Source organism: Botryllus schlosseri, chromosome 1 (genome assembly GCF_051294905.1).
Source record: "Botryllus schlosseri isolate E-star chromosome 1, Bs_hap1, whole genome shotgun sequence".
NCBI lineage: Eukaryota > Metazoa > Chordata > Ascidiacea > Stolidobranchia > Styelidae > Botryllus > Botryllus schlosseri.
In genome coordinates, this window is record NC_137236.1 from 33,223,268 (window position 1) to 33,245,654 (window position 22,387).

The window sequence follows — 22,387 nt, forward strand, 5'->3', positions numbered from 1 at the left end:
AACGGAACCACGCCAATCCGCTACCTAAATTATGTTCACCGATACTTTGGTAAAATCACACTAGTTACTCCCACTTCACTGCGCGCGAAGCGCGACGAAAATTCTGGGTTCAACTCAACTTTTATGAAAATTAAATTTCGATACTCCGTGAAAACAGCCCGAATATCTCAGGCTATCTTCCTGATTGGAGGATTAAACTACTTCTACTTGACAAACTGAAAATAGCGAAAAGTAAGTAAGTAGATCACAAAATATTATGAAGTAGAAGTAGAAGTAGTGAAATTCAGTTCTACTTGAGTAAGTACCAGAAGTAGAGGAAATCTACTTGAGCACTTCGGAAAAGTAGAAGTACTTCGTTACTGACCACCTCTGCACCTGATTGTAAGTTACTTCGGTTCCCTGAATCCGAATAGGAACTCCGATTTGCTCTATCACATCCGTTGTTTTTGAGAATGAAGATTTCTAAATTTTCCGCATTTTGTGCATTCGTTTAGCCGCTTTAGCATAACGTATAAGATTTGTCTGTTTGTTTCATATTCATGGTGTTTTCATTAGATTGGTCATTTTACATTAGCCCGATACCTTGTTTATTTTTGATTCCTTATGTACCGACTTGCAGCACGTCCCGCTACTACACTTTTCATAAGACCATAGTGTCCTATATGGTGTCGACACAGACAAATCTCACGCCTCAGTGAAATTGATTCACGCCACAATTTCCATTTGGCTACAGGCAATTTGATGGTCATTTTTGACCGGCTTGCCGAGCATTAAATTTGGTAAAACGGGTATCAATCGAAAGCTGACTCTGCACTGATTACGCCCTGGAACTCCCACAATCAGCCTCGAATTTTTCATTGTTATGGAGATTGGTATTGGGCCCTCTCGGGCCACGAGAACATTTAGTGCGGTCTACGTCGGAATTTTGCATTTTCAATATTTCAAAACATGCAGGTGCCATGTATCGATTGTTCATAGTTGGAAAGGTAATTTATCATTACATGTCTTTCAAGCCGTGCCACGCAGTATAAGATAAGGTCAGTGACGTGCGGCGAGGTTCACGGCTGGTGAGGCACGCCCCCCCCCACACATGCAAAAGAACAACACGCACGTAAAGAGACTTGAAATGTGAATAACAACAGAAGCGGGTGTATAGGGAGCATTTTCTTTGCACAATGGTAGCCGTTGCAATTACACATTTTATAATACATGTAGGACCGGTCGTTATTGTGTCAAATGGGCATGTTAGGACAAATAATAATTTCTATCTTTTCAAGTAGGCCTTCCGGTATAAACTATTCGAAGAACATGAAAAAAGCATCCTCAGTTACAAATTTTATTCAGTAAAAAAAACAACACTAGATTTGCTGAATTTCGAAAAAAAAATGCACTAGGTCAAGTCAAAATACACTAGATCTAGTGTTTAGGAGTGGCACCACTACCACAAACAACAATGCAGGCTTTGTAAGTATGGCTATCTCAATCACATACCACAATTAGTGGTTATAGGTATTGCAGTCGAACACAGCATAAAGGACACAAACAACGACAATGCAGCCTATGCAAATAGCTATCACATACCACAATTCATCGTGGCTATGGGTGCAAAATACATAACAGCTACAAAATAAGGGGATGTATTGGCTTCGCATTACGCACTGGCCGTCGCTTCAATCTTACATAATTCCTACAAGACTGTTGGATTCCGAAATCGGGAGGCCGTGTTATTTTTGGCAAATGCCAAAACTGCCAAAAATAACTTATTTTTGGCATTTTTCGATTTTTATTTCTGGCAGTTTTGGCATCGTCCGCTAAATAGATAGTTTCAGACTCGAATTAGACACAAAAACGCTTTATTTGGGATAGTTTGTCAAAAGACACCATAAAATGTGCAGCATCCACGCATAATCAGTGCTAAAAAACAATAAGAAGAAAAAAAACCTAACGATTTCATAGGTTAATAATGTCAAACGAAACCACAAAATGTGCAGTATCCATCGAAATCGGTGCCAATACGCAAAAAAGCCTAACAAACACGATCACTTCACACGATCACACGATCACGAACAAGATCACTTCGCCAGTGCCATCGATCTCATCGCGGAAGGAATTTTCGGAACACATATAGTATTCGCCTGGTTTCCCGGCGCATGTGCAACACGTCCCATTTCATGTTTCCCCATGAAAGAATCGATTTCTTTCATGTGAAACACTAACATGAATCCCCCTTTTTTTTAATCAATTATTCTCTCGTATTAAGTGCACGCCTGCTTATTCAGCATATTTCTAGTGACGCGTTTTAGGTTTTGTCCAACTGAATACCTCGTGCAGTCCAATCCCTGAAAGTTCAGCACAACTATTTTGTGAACACAGAAGCGATCATCCCGCGATATTTTCAATCTCCCAATTGCACTAATTTCACCGGTATTGGTCTTGTACACAGCACGACATCGGGATATGGAGAATGTAGCAATTTCAGTCTTCAGGTCCGCCGTATTCATGCTGATAACAATCTTCCGGCCTAGCGTCTTTGTCGTATTTGACTTGCTAGGATGAACAAACTTTCTGTTCATCATTTTGATCCCCTCGTTCATGAGAACTTTTGCGTTCGATTCAGTCGCCATGTGACACAACATGCCGTCACCTCCGTACACCCAGTAGCGGGGAATCGATCCTTTCGCATGTCCGTGTGTCCCGGCCAAACCGTAGTTCGTGACTACAGCCCTATCGCAACTTATCATGACGTCTTTTATTTCGGTCATTTCGACAATTGATTTCAGTTTGCCTTGTACAATCGCATGTATGTATTCCGATTGGTGGTATCCATTTGTCGAGTCTTGGCACTCTGCAAGCCGGTATTGGTACATTAATGTTCGTTGCACCCCTTCTTGTTGATATGCACTCAAAATATGGGTTACTTTTTCCCTTTTCGGAGAAGCAGCACGGGGACCGTCATCTCCTACTGCCATTCCTATCCAATAGGATCGGGACAATCCATCTGACGCGAATACTTGCATCGTGCTGAGATAAATCACTTCCTTTATTTTAAACCCAACTCGTAAGAGAAGTAAGTTATCTTCGGCCGTCTTTGTGCTGAGAGAAATGTAGGCCTCCATAGCTATTGTATTTTTTCTATCAGCCTGGCCACGTTCTTTTATGTGCTGCTGGTACTTCTCCGTTATTGGTTTCACCGCGCATGACTCCATATTTGCTGACCACATGGTTACAGACTCTTGTAAATACTTGGTATGGCTTTCCCCTTTCACACTAGAGGGGCCAGAGACAAATGGCTTAGTTGATGGGTCTTTTAGTTCGCTGTCGTACTTGTACTTCATAGATTGGAGCGCGCTAAGATGACATCGCAGATCTTCAAGCTCAGTCGCAAAAGGTTTGTAGACCTCTGGCCATACGTTGTCGGCAATAATGATATTTTCTGGCGTAGCTGAATCAAGGGGCTTATAGAGCCATTTTGCTAGCTCTGCTGATTGTGGGCGCAGGACCTCAAGTTCAGTATTTACCTCAGCACTGGTTCCCTCTTGTAGAACGTACGTGGTTACCAGACCGTTCATCCTTCTGTTTAGCTTATGCGATAATCGGGGTTTTGTAGTTGGTGGGGAGAGGGCGAGGTTTTTTGCCGTCAGCGGGACTTCCCTACCTATTCGTGTTAACCTCTGATCTCGGCGCGTGCCCACGCCTAACGTCACGCCGCCGGAACTTTGATTCGACGGGGGCCCTTGTTCTGGAGAGACTTGCATCCTAAAATCTCCAGACTCCTCTTTAGTCTCCTCCGGACTCATATCCGGAAAATGAGTAGTAGCTGCGTTGGAACTATTGTTGAGTGAAGTAGGCATGACGGCAACTGTCGTGGGATCATTCCGCACCGATGCCTTACCGTCATCTGGACAAGCAGCTTTGCCTACATCCTCGGGGTCTGCTTGATTAGTTTGACCGCCATTCGCGTCAGCGGGACTTCCTCGCTCGGCACGAATTAGACTGGTGTCAGCAGGACTTCCTTGCTCGGCACCTAAAGAGTCTCTTTGATTTCTTGTTACGCCAGCGGTGTTAACCGACCCAACGTTTGCGTCAGCGGCCCTTGCCAACTCGACGCTCATATTGCCTACATCATTGGAGCCTCCTTGATTAGTTTGAACTACATTTGCGTCAGCGGGACTTCCTCGCTCGACGCGATTTTGGCAGGTGTCAGCAGGCCTTCCTTGCTCGGCACCCAAAGAGTCTCTCTTTTCTATTGTAACGTCAGCGGTGTTTACCGACCCAACGTTTGCGTCAGCAGCCCTTGCCACTTCGACGCCAGCGCCAGCGGCCCTTGCCGTCTCGACGCTCTGCTGTTCTGCAGCTTTCACCAACCCATCCTTGGTCACAGTTTTGCAAGGACTGTTTCCAATTCCGGTTTCGTCCTTTTTATCGCGTAAAGTCATACTATGTAGTGTTGCCAATGACAATTCTTCATTATCAGTAGACGGAGTTTTAAATTCAGTGTCTATACTCGGTAATTGTCGTACTTTGTCAATCCATTTTAGCCCCACTATATTAAGAGGAACTCCTTTGCCAGTTGCAAATGGAACTTGCAACCCGTCAAGAGGTACTATCACTAGGGAGTCGACTCGGGACGAGCCTCCTATTCCGCGCAATTTCATATCAAGTGGCTGTCGTTCAGCCCAGCTTTTTGGATATTTATTTTTTACCACGCTTTTCATAATCAAATTGGGGATACTGCCAGTATCGGCTATAAATTTAGTGTCTGTGTTTGTATCCACTAGGTATAAAAGTTGCCCACCGAATAATTCCGCGAAATCCGGTTGTAGGGGGTTGTCCAGTGAATCAAGGAACGTAAACAAAGGTAACGAGGCATTATGTACAGTTTTAACGTGTTGGGGTAATATTGTGTCAGGGAGCTGATTTACCGGATCAATCAGCGCCCCCAACCGTTTTTTGAAACGCGTAAGCCTTGTTCTAATTCCTCATCTGTCCAGTAAGAGGTGGCATATTGGTGCGGCTCTTGTCTATATGAAGGCGCAATCCAGTTTACTTGGCCGTTATTAGGAATTGGATTCGCGGGTGGCCCCCTGGGACCCCATTGGCCCCTATCGTGCCAGTGGGTTCTATCTCTGTTTTTAGGTCTACTATCATAATAGGCCTCACATAGATTCGTTCTTTCTGCCAACGGGGGAGAACCATGGGATATGAGATACCGATCAAGGTCTGAAATCGTCAATAATCCATGGGTAGTAAGGAACGGACGCCAGTTGCGTTCAGCGGATTCCTTAATACGCTGCGGTACCGGTCGGACCCGTTTACGGATTGCCCACCCCAATTCGCTATCTCTAGAGAGTACCTCATTGTTTAGCCAAAGGATAAACTTGGCAATGCAATGCCGGGATTGGTGTCCGGGAGCCTTACAATAATAACGTACCGAAAGGGCCTGGCCCTGGGAAGGATTCAAATACAAACCTAATGGGGCAAATATATTATCATTTCTAAGGAAATTGTACCTCTCACCTTGGCTTTCCGCGATGTGGCGAGCCTCCTGACTGTTTGACGGAGTGATTTGCGTATTATCTGGTCCCACTCCAGAATCTTGTGTTCCTTCTGTTCGTGGGCTTCTTTGGCTTGAAGTTCCTGGTTGTTGACCGGATTGTGCTGACCCTGAAATATGTAGAGGCTGGGTATCGGGTCCAGCAGAGGCGCCTTGTACATTCTGTGTTCGTTCCAGCATTCTCCTAGTACAGTGGTTCCCAACCTTTTTCATCTCGTGCCTCCCTTGGCCGAAATTTGAGCCAAAATTCCCCCCTTAGGAGAAATCTGCCCGATGATTAAAAAAGGTCATTTTTTACCGCGCAATCACCTGTTGACCGAAGAATAAGACCGGAGGTACGGAGTGTCTGTTCTAGCAGGGCTGTAACAATACTTTGTAGACCTCCAAAAACAATGGTCTTGGTCCCAATCAAACAAATTCTGGAAAGATTGACACAACAGACCTCTATACTTCCATTTGTGTTTTCGGCTTATCATGCACCAATCGCTAATATAACCACTGTGAAAAATCAGTATGCATAAATTTGCTGGTCTCGCGATTTTTTTCTCAAGTGTGCGTATGCATTTGGCCAATAATATTGGTATTTTCATATATAGCAGGATTGACCACACTCGAGTCAGCATTGTGATGACTCGACTTGACTCGAGTCATTTTATCAAAATAGGGAAAAGACTCGACACGACTGGAGACAATCTGTATGTATTGACCCAACTTGGAGTCATTGTACATGACTCGAACCAAGCCATATCACTCGTGACTATAAGACGGCCAAGACCGACATTTCATTGTAATTTCGAAGAACAGTAAACTGGCCTTCCTATTGGAATTTTGTCTATTGGTCCTGGTACTTGAGAATGGGACAATAAACTGCTCAAAGTGAGGAAAATTAGTATAAATCAAAATCATTCAATATCACCAAACAGAGTTATAATAAGTGAGTTTAACAAGACATTAACTGGAAACTGAGCAGTCAACACAAGGAGTTGGACTCGGACTCGAGTCATAATACCATAACTCGGACTCGACCCTATGCTCGGTGACTTGGACCGTCGGACTTGACTCAATGGTGAATTGAAAATGACTCGACTTGACTCGAGTCAAAACTGAGAAAGTGAAATTGACTTGTGACTCGGAGCCTCGTGACTTAGTTACAGCCCTGATATATACCTTGATATATAACATACACGTGATCAGATTTCCTGCTTGAGCTCATTGAGATTTACGACATTCATTCGGTTTCGGCAACATTGCACCAAGTTTAACATGCATTTTTGCGATCGAGTAGCTGTTCACTAAAAATAAAGCAAGGCTAGCGATCTCTTTGACTTGAATCAATGACGTTGGAACATTTTGTCACTTTATGAAAATGTTGACATGAAAATATAAGATAAATACTTTCGTTAGAGGCCTTGTTGTGATAGATTCGGCACGACATTTGCTCGCGTAGAATATATTTGATTGAGAGGCCGTCGCTGGCCTACAAAATTGTCTTGCGAACTGCAGCACACATCTGAATTAGTTCAAAAAAAAGGGCGAGCTTGTATGGGGGAAAGAGATTTCAAATAGCATTTGAACATACTTTCAGCAAAAAAAAACAGCTATAAGGAGCATACGCTCTGATATAACTGGTTGCCAACAGGACAGTTCGGACATGAACATTTTGGGAAATCCGTTACAATTCTAAAGTGGAATTCCTCCCTAAAAATTGCAAAATTCCCCCCAAGGGGGGAATTCCTCCCCGGTTGGGAACCACTGTCCTAGTAGTTTGCGCTCGTCTGCCTGGCCCGATACCACTCGATACGTTAGTAGGGGGCCGGTTTAATCTTGCGTTGCGAACAGGATTTCGGCGTAGTTGTGTAACCTGTCCTATATTCTTAATAGGCTGTAAAGGGATGATTCTGGGAGGTCGAGGTGGCGTTGCGTCGAATTCCGGCGGAAGATGTGATGACGAGGAAGTAGGCTGTAGAGGTATTTCCCGTTGTCCATCTCCGTTAGGGTGAGTCGGATAGCTATGTACCACAGGCCCAGCTGGCTGTACATTATAGATATGTACAGGCGGCAATGGCGACTCGTTCTTCTGCGTTCTTCGGGTTCTCTGAGACGTCGGACTCGATTCCTGTTCATCTTGGAATTCCGAATTCCAGAACAGTTGTAGTTCTTCTGCGACTTTCCGCCAGGTGTGTTCTTCCCACCCTCGAATAATCAACCTGAGCGCTTCCGGCAGCTGCTGTCTCAAATTGCGGAAGAGTCGCAGCCCGTCCGGATTATCCAAAACTAGATCGTCCATGTCTATCTCTAGTTGTTTCAGGGCGCTGTTAAGTAGAGGAAGGGGTTCATCTTCCCAATGATAATTTCTTCGGAAATCGTTGAGAATTCTTTCCTTGTTCACAATTCCTTGCGGGTTGGAAAGTGATAGCGACCTCATAACGGATTCCCAGCTGGCGTTTCCTGAGTTTGTGTTGAAGAAGTTTCCAAGTTGAATAGCTTGTTTGTAACGCCCCGCATTCTTCAATTTCTTTTGCATTGCATTCATCAATATTATATCAGCATCAGTACTACCTTCACCGTGGTGAATTCGCCTCATTGTGTTCTCCATCCATTTGAGAAGAGGCATGTCCCCCGGATCCATTATCAACTGTATCATTTCCTTTTCGGACTGAAATCTAACAGGTGTAGTTAGCGTTGGGTTTACTATTACCTCCATCTGTCGCGAGAGCGGCTGAATTGGGCGGCCATCATCACTGTCATCTGGAGTAGATGCGAAACGCGGCATTCCAGGATTCCCCCGGCCATTTGGAAGATAGCCCGCATCGTAATACTCAGGACCACGAAGAATTTCTCGGGAAGCGCCACTATCTTCAAGGAAAGCATTTCGAGTAGCTTCCCGGAGGGTGTCCTGTGTGGATTCAATTTGCTGTACAAGCCTCTGCAGTCGGGATGTCGTCGCACATTCAGAATCAGAATCTTCTGGTTGACCCTCCGAGTCTCCTTCATCATACTCCTCCCTTTCTCCACGGAAAATGACGTGCTTAGCGTCGCTCGGCGACTTTCTTGCCCGACTACTTCGTGTCCCAACATCACCCAACTTGTCAATGTCCCGCCGCTGACCCTTCGCATCTCGAGGTCTCGACACCAGTTTCCGGAAAGAGGGCAGATGTTTACTGTCCAATTCGGAGTCTGTTTTGCGTTCCAGTCTCATCGGTCCTCCTGTCGCCACTCCCGTAGGTGTCCAATATGCCATGGGCGTGTTAGCAGCATCTTTGGTCTTCATCGCCGGGTGCATATTCCCTTTTGTTCTAAAGGTTGGAGCCATCAGTGAACGGGCAACCGGTGTCGGTCGAGATGGGGCATCAGCCTTCGCGTCTGGGTGCGTAGGGTAGACCGCCGTTACTGTATGACAATCCAACCCGTTTTTCACGGTGAAGGTGGGCATAGGCTGAGTCTCCCTGACCATCCGGATAGCTGGTGGATCATAGGCTGGAGGAGGCGCTGAGGGTACGACAGTCAGGGCGGGAGGAGGATGCGGTTTCTCTCCTACCATCTGCGTATGGGCTTCACCCAGCTCGAATTCAGTCTGCAAGATCTCGTTTAATACGCCAGTGGAAACCTTTCCAGTAATTTTTGAAGTGGCGTCACAAACGGCCTTCAGGTCAGCTTGAGCCCGCCGGACGTCTTTTCTTGCTTTTTCCAGCTCCTTCACTGCCTCAGGTAGGGTCGTTTTGACCTCCTTTAGGACTCTTGTCTGGTCGGCCACATCTTTAGCAAGTTGCCTCTCTTAGTCTCGCACATCTTCGTGATGCTTTTGGGTATATTTAAGCAGTCGGATTCCCTGCTTTAGCTCCGCCGATGCCTCCGTTGGTTTCTTCTTTTTAAATAGTTTCAAGATTCTTCGCATGGCAATAGTAATAGATTTGATTTATATACCCGTAGTAGAGTTTTCGAGGGCCCGCTTTACGCTGGAGATGGTCGGGTCGTCCAAGGTAGCCGCGGTGTTGTTCCGAGTGATGAGTTGTGGTCGTTAGTCTCGAACTCCAGAAGTTTAGAAAGCGAGTCTTTAGTAATGATAAATTGGCGTCCTGCAGATATGTTTTGCGAGCCAATAAGAGTTGGGAACGGTGTTGCAACTCCGTTGTTAGGTCTTCCGTTTCCAATCGGAACTGTAGCTGAAGAAAACCCCGTTACCAAAAGTAGATATACTGGTGACAACGTAACTAACAATGAAATTACAGACGCAATCAGGGTCACGACCAATACGGTTTTAACGATGGTCGCCTTTGAACACATTGATAGGTCAACGTGCTGCACTGGAAGTAATAATCCCAGTGGTGCCTCCAGTACGTTTATAGTGCAGCTCCAGCAACGCTTGTTACTGCGAGAGTCCACACTTGGTTCGATTTTACTTCACAGTGTTGGTTTTCCCTATCTGTGTTGATGTTGTGACCTTGTAGCATCCACAAATGGTGATCGAAGCAGTGGTAAGGGTAGCAGCAGCTGGATCCTATCAGACAATGACCTCCAGGTCCAGAACTTAAAACTACACTGGTATAACTAGTAAGCTAAACCTTAATACAACCAAATACTCCAATTATAACCATGCAAAGAGGAATGAGGTTTCTATGAGTAAAACCTGATAAAATTGGTAAACATGCTTCAATTACATTACAAGTTTTATCTAAACCTATTCATCATCATGCACGGTTAATAAACATTCTCAATACTCCAAGGTTTGTTTACGCATATAATTCATGCGACGGCCTGTCCTGCCGAAAATCAGCTCCAAGGTTGGTTTACACATATAATTCATGTGACGGCCTATCCTGCCGAAAAATTCATTCATGAAATATTGTGTCATTACACAACACTCAATTGCAATAGTATTTTGATCACAATCTACTATATCTCTGGGTTCGATGGTACTGGTGTTTTAAGCTTTTTATTCATTCGTATGTACCGTGTCTCACAGACCATAGATCTGATTTACCACGAATCCTAAACTTCTATCCCGTTAGGGTGAAGGGTCCCGACACTAACATAAGGCGTGGTCGGTTATAACGCCTTACTGTACGAGCCGGTACAACAGAGATTATTATAAACACTCATTGTAACAGGTTTGACTTTGTAGAGAATCTGCGACGTTATTGTAGGGAGGGGTATTTATTTTAGTAACTTGTGACATTAAACAACGTGTCAAGGACGAGTAATTTCCTAATTTAATGTCGTTTACACATACACCCTAGTTATCCCTACAGGGCCCAGCTATTTACATATAAAGTAGTTAGTCACAAGTCTCACTTAGTCAAACCCTGCTATCGTCATGCACTATTATTGATAGTTTAAATCAATACGGTTAACACAAAACAAACAAATATATATTAATCATGTACCACTCTATTAAACGGTGACCCAAATATGTGTGTGAACAACAATACGCATACCAGTACATCACGCAATGATTCAATACGTAGTAATATGACCACACCCTCAGTCAACTACAAATGCAATTATGCAGCGACAACTTACTATTTATATAACAAATGTCCATTAACTCTTAACTATGTTCAGGGCATGAAAATGTTAGCGCCATTTAAAGCAACCTGATAGAAATCATCAAGAACATAGTAATTATAGTATTTGAACATATTAAAGCGAACTAGCTTCACTACACAACTTTGTTTCCAGTCCACTAGACAGAAATACGTTTGTCTTGCCTGCACCGTCAAGCTCCATACACTTTGATCTTTTGCGATATTTTCCCATTGCAGAATATGCAGCGCTCAGCATCGGACGAACATTCTTGACACAGACCCAGATGTCCACAGGGGATCAGGGTAATTTCACTCCTATTATTCTTGCATTGTTTGCAAAGTATGGTTTCTTGTATAACCATCAGATTCTCAGCAATTTCTTCAAGATATGCAATTTCTAATATTGATGGCGTCCCGATTCTGTTTCTAGCATAAACAGAGTTGCCCAGTCTACTCTTTGACTGTTGCGCAGTTTGTGTATTTGAATCGACTGGCACTATATCGAGTAGTATCAAAGGGTCTTGTACGACATCGTTCACAGGGAAATGAATATTTGATCGTCTGCTGGTGGCTCGTTTCTGTGTGACTTCTGCTAAATCGTATGCTGTCCAACTGCATCTTCTTGGCATCTTCCTCTGACAATCTGGTTCGAGCGACGCGTATTTGCGTTCCTATTTCGGCGGCCGGTGAAGGTTTTTTTGCTCACTTTTCAGGCGTAGTCCATGTTTACACCGCAGCTGAAACACTTCACTCTATCTTTGTATCCAGCCCAATAAAATCTCGCGGCCACCATATCAGTTGGCAAAACTGAAGCTTCTTTTGATATGGACGAAATGTCACCAATCTATAAAATTCAGCTCGGCGATTGCAAGGTGGAATATAGCTGCCGTTTTTTCCGGGAGAATCGCGATATCGTGGAGTGGTGATTCCATCTTCTTGTATAACTCGTTGTCCTCTCGGTACATTAGTGCTTGACGGAACAGGCTTTCGACAAAATCGTGCGGAATGAATTAATATGTCCCGTCATCGATTCATACGATAGCTTAACTACACGGGTGTGTAGAATATCTTGATATCGTATTTAATCTGTCTTATAATTTCGAAAATGAGAATGACACTTGTACTTCATGACGAAATTTATGCGTACGTCTATAACTCGTTAAAATAACATTGTCCCAACTCTTGTACATATATCGATATAACAAACGGTTGACGCACCCGCTTCGTAAAACGCATGTGTCGACATCAGGGTGGACCTATGACTAACGTGGTTCTTGATCATCGACACATCTGTTTCGGAAAGCAAATGTGTGGATGGGGCCAATTTATTTGCCATTTTCAAGTTCATATTATTTGTAGTACACTTTCCTATGTGTTCTAGGGTCTTTTCTAACCTAATTAACATACTATTTTATTCCGATTATATATACATCACAATTACTACACATATAGGCTATCATATATATCTATTTATTCAGGTTATATATGATTTCTTCATTAAACATAGTTTAATTAAACCTGAAAGGGATGCCAAATCATTGAGTGTACCCTAAGACTTTATCAGTCAGCCCTATCAATTTAGTTTTCAAGGCTTCTCTCAAAAATCTAGCATTTTCAGTCCTGTGTCTATTAATTCAGTCTTCCAGGCTTCTCTGGATAATCTAGCATTTCCAGTCCTGTGCCTATTAATTTAGTCTTCCAGGCTTCTCTGGATAATCTAGCATGTCCAGTCCTGTGCCTATTAATTTAGTCTTCCAGGCTTCTCTGGATAATCTAGCATTTCCAGTCCTGTGCCTATTAATTTAGTTTCCCAGGCTTCTCTGGTTAATCTAGCATTTCCAGTCCTGTGCCTATTAATTTAGTTTTCCAGGCTTCTCTGGTTAATCTAGCGTTTCCAGTCCTGTGCCTATTAATTTAGTTTTCCAGGCTTCTCTGGTTAATCTAGCGTTTCCAGTCCTGTGCCTATTAATTTAGTCTTCCAGGCTTCTCTGGATAATCTAGCATTTCCAGTCCTGTGCCTATTAATTTAGTTTTCCAGGCTTCTCTGGTTAATCTAGCATTTCCAGTCCTGTGCCTATTAATTTAGTCTTCCGGGCTTCTCTGGATAATCTATCATTTCCAGTCCTGTGCCTATAAATTTAGTCTTCCAGGCTTCTCTGGATAATCTATCATTTCCAGTCCTGTGCTGTCACCAGTGGCGAAGTCATATCATTGTTTCCAATGGCGGAGCTTAAATTAGACTCATCGGCCAATGTCACACAGATACTCTGATACTCCTGATAACGTATGTGTCATCATCAGGAATCTCAGTGATCTCAGCGATTTCAGTCCTTGATCGAGAGACATATATTTTTGTGGTACCCAGACTGAGTGCTCGATCTCGAATTCCCTGCAGCGTAATCGTGGACACATGTTATCACTACTAATATTTCATAATTGGTGTAAATTAATCATAAATTTGTACACGAAAAGTTTTCAGGTCACATGATTCACGTCGGGGTCTGAATCGATTCCGAACCCAAATCCAATCCCAAGTCCGACTCCAACTTCATATCCTATCTAAGTTATGTTAGATAACAATTTGTTAACCCATAGGGTCATTTTATCATAATATATTCGTTTTATATATTACTATATTTATACATGGCAAATTTCCTTATTGTATGTTTTATCCGCCGCAAGTGTTTAATTTTTTTCAAATTCTTTTATCAATTTTTTTCGTGGGTGCTTATATATACATACTGTAACACTTATACTTTATATACATTGTTTTGCGACGATATATTTGTCCCTCCTTCCTTCCTATCGTGGTTGAAATGCAGCGTCTACTCGCGTAACCATGGGTGTCAAAAAGTGAGATTTCATCACAACCTACTTCGTATATACCTCATTACTACATTACCAACCCCATAGGGTAGGGACAAACGTACGACTCACACAAATATATACCTTATATACATAATTACAATTTCACATCACTTTGCGGTTGGATGCTGTCCAACAAGGTAAGAATTCATTTTCATAGGTGATTCTTAAGATGTTCTACGGTTTTAATGAAAAAGGGTTACTATTGGGTCGCGCAATAGACGGTTCCGCTGGCCGACACCAGGCACTACCCCCAAGCAGCGAACACCGTAATATCGGCTCTATGCCCAAGCTCAAAAAAATATATTTATACAATAAAAAGAAATGCTTCAAAAAAACTTCATCATATCGAACAAGTTTCCATAGATAAATGAACAAATAAAGAAATAAAGTATTTTTCAAAGATGATTACCATACCTTTTTATAATAAACACACGGTGGTTCTCTTACAACATAGGTGGTCATTGTTTGGAGTTGGTCTTCACATCCGTTTACTTCTACTGGTAATTATTCATAGTGGGTCTAGAAAATAGTTGATAAATGCCCCCATTTCGGTTCTCATCTCTCTCTCTCTCACACACACGCACTCAATATTATCTTAGTGGAAGGTTTTCAACCAAAACAGTCACTATCTATTATTTGTACATGTCATGTCTTCAAAAATGGCCTCACGTAATTGAACTATACTCAGCCAAGTTAGATTTAGCCCTAATACCTATATGCCTACAACTCAGAAGGCCACTAGGACTCAACAAAGTACTCTGGTGATTTCAAAACTCGTAATACTTGAAGATCCAGACCTCATTGCTTTAGTTTTTGGAGTTTGGGCCCATACTATTGAGTGATTTATGATCTACCATTGAAATGAACTGACTACCAATCAGAACGAAACAAAAATACTCAGCAATTAGCAAAATTATCCAGTTATCTGCAATCTTTCGTCAGTTCTAAATATTGTTAAGCATATTTTTAGCTTAAATGCAAAGACGTGTAATTTATGACCATCGGTGGAACATCATATGCTTAAAATATTGTTTTTCCACTGTCAAAGGCTCAGTAATCTGCATGAGCATAATCTTATCATAACAAATATCGTGAAGTGTACTCTGTATCGCCATTATTGCTGTATTGTCTGCTACCTAGTCCAGACTGAGTTCAAATAAAATACTCTCTCCCCCCCTCGAAAACACAGAGCCTGAGCAAACGTTGGCAGAAATACCTTCTGCAAATAGGTAACTTCACCAGTAACACTGAATAATTTACTAAAAATGAGATGAGCCCACCTTATTGTTTAGAATTTAAGACCTAATCTGCAAATTACTCTTATAATAGTGCAGAAAACTGACAAGGCAGTTGTCAACAGGCTACAGCATGCTGATCAGAAGGGTTATAAATTGTTGATGAGTGGGAGTTTGTCAATACATTTTCTTTTTAAGCCTATACCGGTCTTGTTCCGGTTTAATCCAGATAGATACCACAGTATGGACGTCTATTCAGCTTGAACTTGCATCTACTGGCATTAAGGCAAAGAAAATGGCTCTATATTTACCAATTAGGAGTGAGTTTCAACGCAGCTGAAAAAAAGTGGCCGGACTTGATTTTCGAAACCTCACGCCGGTAAGTCAGGGTTGGTGATACCATTGATAATATATAAACCCCGGTATTGGTATGACGCAATCAATCACCGTGACTCAGTTTCAGCGAAAATTTAACCTTCCTCAGTAATTAATCAATGCTTAATGGTATATAACTTCGTGACGTTGCAGATTTTCAAACAGCCGGGATTGCCAAGTGGTTATATTGGCCAAAGTTTACCGAGTGTGTGATACCAGCATGGATCACTGTTGCTGAGACGTTGTTTGGATTCGGCTGAATCCTTATGAATGTCTATTTGAATGGCAAAAGAAGAATTCAGGTAAATTTCAACCTCACAGTCTCTATAGTGGCTTAACTATTTGGAATCGTTCTGTGGTAGATGCCTTAAAACTTATACATCTGTCTGGTATACTGGCCTCGGCAATTTCAATTAATGTACCAATGATGTGGATGCGTTAATACCACAAGGTCAGATAAAGATACATGTACTTAATCAAGATTTTACATGACGTAACAGGCAATTAACTTAGTAGCGGCCACTTTTGAAATTGCGAGATGCATCATTAGACTAATGCAAAAATGACAGATAACGTTACACAGTTTCGATCGACGAAAATTTATTCAAGAAATCACTGATGACTATTTTATGCAATTTTACTTGTGCAATTTTTTATTAAAATGGCGTAGTGCTATACCTAATCTTATGCCAACACTATACCTAACTATCGAGAAACACTAGAAATTGTTCCGCTACGGAACCCCCTTGGGTGTTTCTTCCCCATCGGATCTAGCATCTGAGTCATTGTAATTTTGGACAACCACAACCTTCTATGCTCTGTGCCACCTGTAAACCAATCGGTGTCTATTAACCTTTAATTGGTTACCTAAAATAGGGCATGTAAATTTATCATTGAGGCGTTGGCAAGACCGCAGTGCAGAACCACCCGTTTTGAAACTTGCTTTGACGGGAAGAAGCATCGAAGTATTACATCTATTCAAACTTTGTACAACTTTTACCAGCAGTTAGAAATAGCTATTCTTATCGCGATACAAAATACTGTTTATCATTCTTGAGAAATAGCTAGGTTGGCTAACCCCGTTACGGTGATCATACCGGCTCACTGATCATTGCTTACTAATAAGATTAGGTTTGGTGCCTTGGAATAGAGCTACACCGGTAATAAAAGATTATTTAGTGAACCTGTAATTCTGCCATAGCTAATAGTGTCGTTCATTGAACAGTAAACACATTTAGTATTGTCTATGATTCAACATTCATAGGTATAGCGACCCGCTGGACCCGTGTGAATTTTTCAAAATGAATTACTAGAACGAGAATTAAAATCAAATATCAATCAATATTAATATTAAAATAAAATAGTAAATTCAATCAATTATAGTTTCGCTATCGCGATGATTAATACACCTACAAGATGGTGCTTTTTCTTTAGACCGGTCAGTTCCCTAAATGTCACACGGATATTCTAAATCTGGATCTGGAGCATGTCTCGCGGTGGGCATGTCTAGCAATCTTGATGTAAACATAACTCAGAACATAGCAGCCGCCAGCATTACGCATGAGGCAACTTGTACTCCATCAGTACCCCGCACTACACACCGACTTCAATGCTGCCAGTCAAATCACTACTTCTGCTAAAGGTTTGTTTTATCCTTCACGATAAGCCACGTATAGCCAGTTTCAGACACAATATATAGTGCCCAATGGTCATCCTGCCACCGTATCGTAGTCGAAATCAGGATTGTATTACTTTTATACTGCATGACTACATGCCGTATATCATAATGAGTTAGTGTTTGCCTATATGGAATTATACAAGTACATTTTATTTTGCAACTTACAACACGAGCCATATACATACGTCAGACTTTATAGCCTCAGAAGACAGTAATTTCAGTCATAATAAGCTACTTTCCCAAGTTCACAGTGGTCTTGTCATCACAGATTTTCATGGTCAGAGGATTATGGCCATAGCATCTAATGTTGAGTAGGGCCATGTGAGAATAATGCCTGTCGTAATTGAACAATGAACATGCATGTGCGTAATGCCCACAATCTATTTGGCACAGATATCGTAAGCTGCCTTTCAGCTATGGCAAAAAAATTTGAATTAGTTTCTATCGGAAGCAGATGGGTTTCAATGCTCCAATGTGAAAAAAGGAACAAATTTGTGAAATTTTCAATGAATATATTACCAATAAATACAGGCATTTTCTAATAATTAAACGTCATCTTAGCTCTATCATAAATAATAATTATGCCACTCTATCAGAAACCCAATAAAATGGTCAAGCAGTGTGAAATTCGACTTTGTTACGTAGAATGACAGCTTCGACTAGAAACAATACCCAGTTATCATATGCACTAGTCTGCTTCTTCAATTATTTGCTGACAATTGACACTATCTCAGACCTTCACTGATTTAAGTATTAGGTATGCTCAATCCAACCCCTCTAACAGAGCCCACGGCTGAACAGTGTTACATAAAACGGAAACATAAATCAAATCAGTTAACATCCTGCTTGGACAAACTCATAAATTTAATCCACAAGGGGTCAGTATTCATCAACATCTGTCGCATCAATACAGATCCCCAGTGTAACAGCTAAAATTGTATCGAGAATATGATTCTTACACAAAAAAGGCAAATATTATAATGGATTATCATTGCAATTTTGTTTGACTTATACTGCTCTCTTCAGGTAACAGTCCAGAAATGCAATGCCACTTTAATAATAGCAGGAAATATAATTTCAGAGTAAGTGCTAAGTAAATTATTATCATCTGTGGAGGTATCAACTGTAACGAACTTGTTATAGGTTCCTTTCTTTATTATGAAAATTGCGCTCCCAAAGCACATTAACCAGCTATCATGAAATGGTTTAAATACTATCAATACAGTGTCCGAACGCAGAGCACTGATAACCTTGCTACTATGTATGCTTGGCTAAAAAAATTCTATGCATTCAGTGCTACCTGCAACCGTAGTTATTGGGAAACACTTACAACTCTCAGACCCCCGTAAAACACTACCTGTCCAACGCATAGACATTATCGAAGGCTACCGGAAAACTTGCTGGATAAAGAAACACCATTGAACCTGTGATTTCACCCTAGACTACGCTTCATGAGCTGATTACTCCGGCATTTACCCTAGATAACCCCTATAATCAGACATTGATTTCCAGGTGCTACTATTGACATGTGGGTTTCACAGAAAATATATCCTGGACTTTGCCAGCCAATAAGCATTTAAAGCAATTCGCCCTGCGCACATGAAAACTTAATCGAACACCCAATGGCGAAAAGCGTCTAATTTTAATACTCGGCCCAAATCACCAAAATTAATGCTAAATTCAGATTGAGTACTGGAATCGCTGTGCCCATAGCTCCAAAGATTAATCCCCATATGATTGGGCCAGCATTTTAGTTGAAAGGGTATCACTGATATTTCAACCATTCATTTTTTCACTAGGTATCTCAGAATGGGACAGAACTTCTGCTGGGTCAACATCTTCAGATGGACGCGACCCCAATCTAAGAATTAAAAGAACCCTTGATTTCAACACTGATGAAAATTTTGGACCACCAATGGGCTTTGTGAGGAAAATCAAACCGTCCAGAGGACTATCACGCACTCTTGCGCACTCCACCTTTTAACCAAAACTAGCAGTTAAGACGGGGCCGGTGAATACCTGACACATCATGTGCCCAATTCATATGATTCAATTCATGTAGTTGGGTATCCGGGCTTTGTACTTGACACTGTGTAAAAACTCTTCTGGGCAAACTATTTAGTTTTGCTGGAATACTGTTCGCGCCAAGACATGGACTTTTATTAGTGATCTGATAACACTTCAAAGTTTTAACAGCAGGGTTAATATCTTAATGTCAGATCTTTTTCATCACATTTGAGCTGTACTATCTCCATGCCCATGCCCATTTATGACTGATAACTAGGTCCTGTACCGATAAAAAAAAAATTCTCCTAATAATTATATTTATTTTCATGTTTGCCATATCCAAAAATTCCTTATATCATCTATGGGTGTGTAAATTTGCAATATCTCTTCTATAGTACGTTCGGTAAAAGTAATAATTTGCCATAAGCCGAAGGGTTTGAGGACCCCTGGTGTTTGTGTCAGCTGATGCCCTTATAGGCTAATCGTCTGTTGAACAGAGTAGACAGTACACGAAGAACGTTGTAAGCTCATCAAGGGCTCAAATACTTCACTATTAGGGTTATACTGTATACAGGTCGTGAATTTGTCTTAGTCTATTGTCGGATAAGTTCGTCAAACATAGGCCTCAAATAGAGTAGGGGAGGTCGACTCCTCCAGTAGGTGGCGATGCCCAAATCGGTTCCTTGATCGCTTACTGATCCGCACATACAAGGAATAAATGTATATGATACAATTTTTAGGTTTATGGCCTAGTAGCCGACATCCCACTCGCTACAGTTAGCCTACTTCAATATAGTTGTTGCCAGCTTGCATTGATTTAGTGATACACAAAAAGCACCTTACAATCACTGCCACGGCCCGATCCACAACGAACGATATGACGTAGCTCTTCTTACTCTGGTGGTCCTGCTGACATATCGGTTCATGCGAGGACGATGGCAAACAGAAGGCATTTGGCAATGTTGTTGTAAAGTTTGCTCTTGGGGTAGCAAAAATACACCAGCCGTTCAGACTACCCATTTAGTCCTTGTTTTGGATTTCTGAAAATTTAACAATTCTAGTTGTGCGGAGCACAAGTCTGTGTGACGTAGTGAAAGATAAAGGTAAACTGTGGCTGTGAGCCACACTTATATCATGCAAGGCCGGAATCTGCTTACGGGGCGTTCAGAATTCAATAGTGGACCGTATGTTGCCCGTCCATGATATATACTAAATTATCGCCCATTTTACTGCTAAAACGAGTTAGCTTTTGGCGCCAGATCATAAACGTTGCTTTGTCCGTGTAAGTGATGCCCTGAGTAGAAGTCGGTCGCGATATATATTGGTATATTATACGCGGGTATGTTGTCGGGCCTTTATCATAGACATTCGTGGACCCTAGACAGTGACAAGTTCCGTAGCGGAGGGAGATTATTAGAGATATCCTTTCGGTGTTATCGTCTGTGGCGGAAAAGCCCCGGCCTACTTGAGAAATATTTTGTCAAGTGCTAAAGCCTGTGTACTCCAATAATCATCACGTAAGTGGTGTAAAAATAAAACCCAATTGGTCATAAACGCCTTCACCAATTATATTAAAGAGGGAGTGATGCTTATTCCAAACCACACACAAGGTAGGTGGAGTTCCCACTGTGCAGGGCCCCACTTTCTATTTCTTAGCTAGACTATTCCCAATGTAAGATTTAGATGGTAGCTATACCCCATTTCCGTATTCGCAATATCCATCAATGATATACTATATACATCAAAGGCCCCCCTTTCAACACGTCAGTATACATAAGTACCCTTTACCTACATTTTAGTTTTCTGAGTCCGATTCTAATGTCGGGCATAGCCTCCCCCTAACTTCATATTAGCCTTGTATTGCTATCTCGACTTCCCTCCTTCTTCCGTAGATACCCAAGTGTTCTGATATTGACCATGCCAATGTTGGGGTTTATATACAGTTTTCATGGCGTGTAATAATCTATTATTCTACGATTTGTGTATGGGGGGAAGCTATTTTAGGGTATTTTTCGGGGTACACTGAATAATTAATCACTTACGGACAGCCGGCCAAGGACCATTAATGGATTTATGCCATAAAATCAGGTTACATCAGAATTTTTTAACAGTTAGTGACGTCAAACAGCACTCTGAAAATGCTCTTAACAGGATTAATGTGGTTTTCCCACTGAGATGTCACTCTCTAATGGTTTTTCTTGACATTAAGTAACATTAAATCCCCTTAGCAGCCGTTAATGTTGTTTTTGCACTCTCCGAGTCTTAATGCACTTTGCGCAGTAGATACTGTGTGTTCGCCATTTTGTGGTCTTTATGCCCGTGACATTGCTGCACTGTCAGTCCGCAAATGGTCAGTCCCACAGAGTCTGCTACATCACTGCCATACGTATGATCGATTTGCACAATGTGTGGCCTATTTTTCATATTCATCGCACTTTAGCGGCCCGGGGTGCTACAACCCAATTACTGAGACTATATGACTAGTATCGCATCGTCAAGTAGCATGTACACGATGCTGCTGCAGTCGCGTTCTGGGTCAAAGTAGACCTAACACATCCATAAACAGTTCGCCGCAAACAGATTTGTAGTATAATCCTGCTGCATCGGTATGATCGATCTTCTATCTTAATTGTCGACCGCCGTCGCTGAGTGCGCAATAAGTTGTTATAAGTTGCTTCAGTTACTGCTTGATTTGAATTTCCCGATTACCGTGGTGCACAAGGCCATAAATTGCGATAAGCACCACTCATGATTGCAATGATAGTCATAATAATTATAATAACCATCATGATGATCATAAACTTCCTTTTCTATTATACTATGAGTTGCGCACGATACATAACAAAGACAACGTTTTTTCAGCGAATATTAGAGCGATATCGGGCCCAGCTAAACACGTCATTAAGCGCGAAGTATCTCATCCCAGAGGTCTAACATGTCACCTTGAAATCTGCGTTCTTGTACTGTTCGGGTAGGCCTATCTTACGAAACGGGAGTGATACTGCGGAGCGGCCGCAGATATTGGAATTACATACCTTTGTGTAATTATTATGATCTTCTTACAAACTGCATATGACGGTTTCGTTTTGGCGGTGGATCGATTTGCCGACTTTTCTCCTATACAGGAGTGGAGCCGCTTTAGGAT

At 41.8% G+C, this 22,387-nt stretch overlaps 3 long non-coding RNA genes across 4 annotated transcripts in view; 2 read left to right on the forward strand and 1 right to left on the reverse strand.

Moving 5' to 3' along the window:
• The window catches only part of LOC145447979 (uncharacterized), a 125,281-nt gene extending 111,734 nt beyond the window's left edge, over positions 1–13,547 (reverse strand). For both annotated transcript variants that reach the window (XR_013917767.1, XR_013917765.1), the window contains exon 1: positions 10,117–13,547. This is a non-coding gene — a long non-coding RNA (uncharacterized LOC145447979). The remainder of the gene's footprint in view (positions 1–10,116) is intronic.
• Positions 1–22,387, forward strand: part of LOC145447993 (uncharacterized) — a 272,776-nt gene that overhangs the window by 83,198 nt on the left and 167,191 nt on the right. The gene's annotated exons all lie outside the window — the stretch shown is intronic.
• On the forward strand, positions 17,065–19,692 carry LOC145448000 (uncharacterized). Its single transcript, XR_013917771.1, has 2 exons — positions 17,065–17,199; positions 19,035–19,692. It is a non-coding gene; the product is annotated as an uncharacterized LOC145448000 (long non-coding RNA).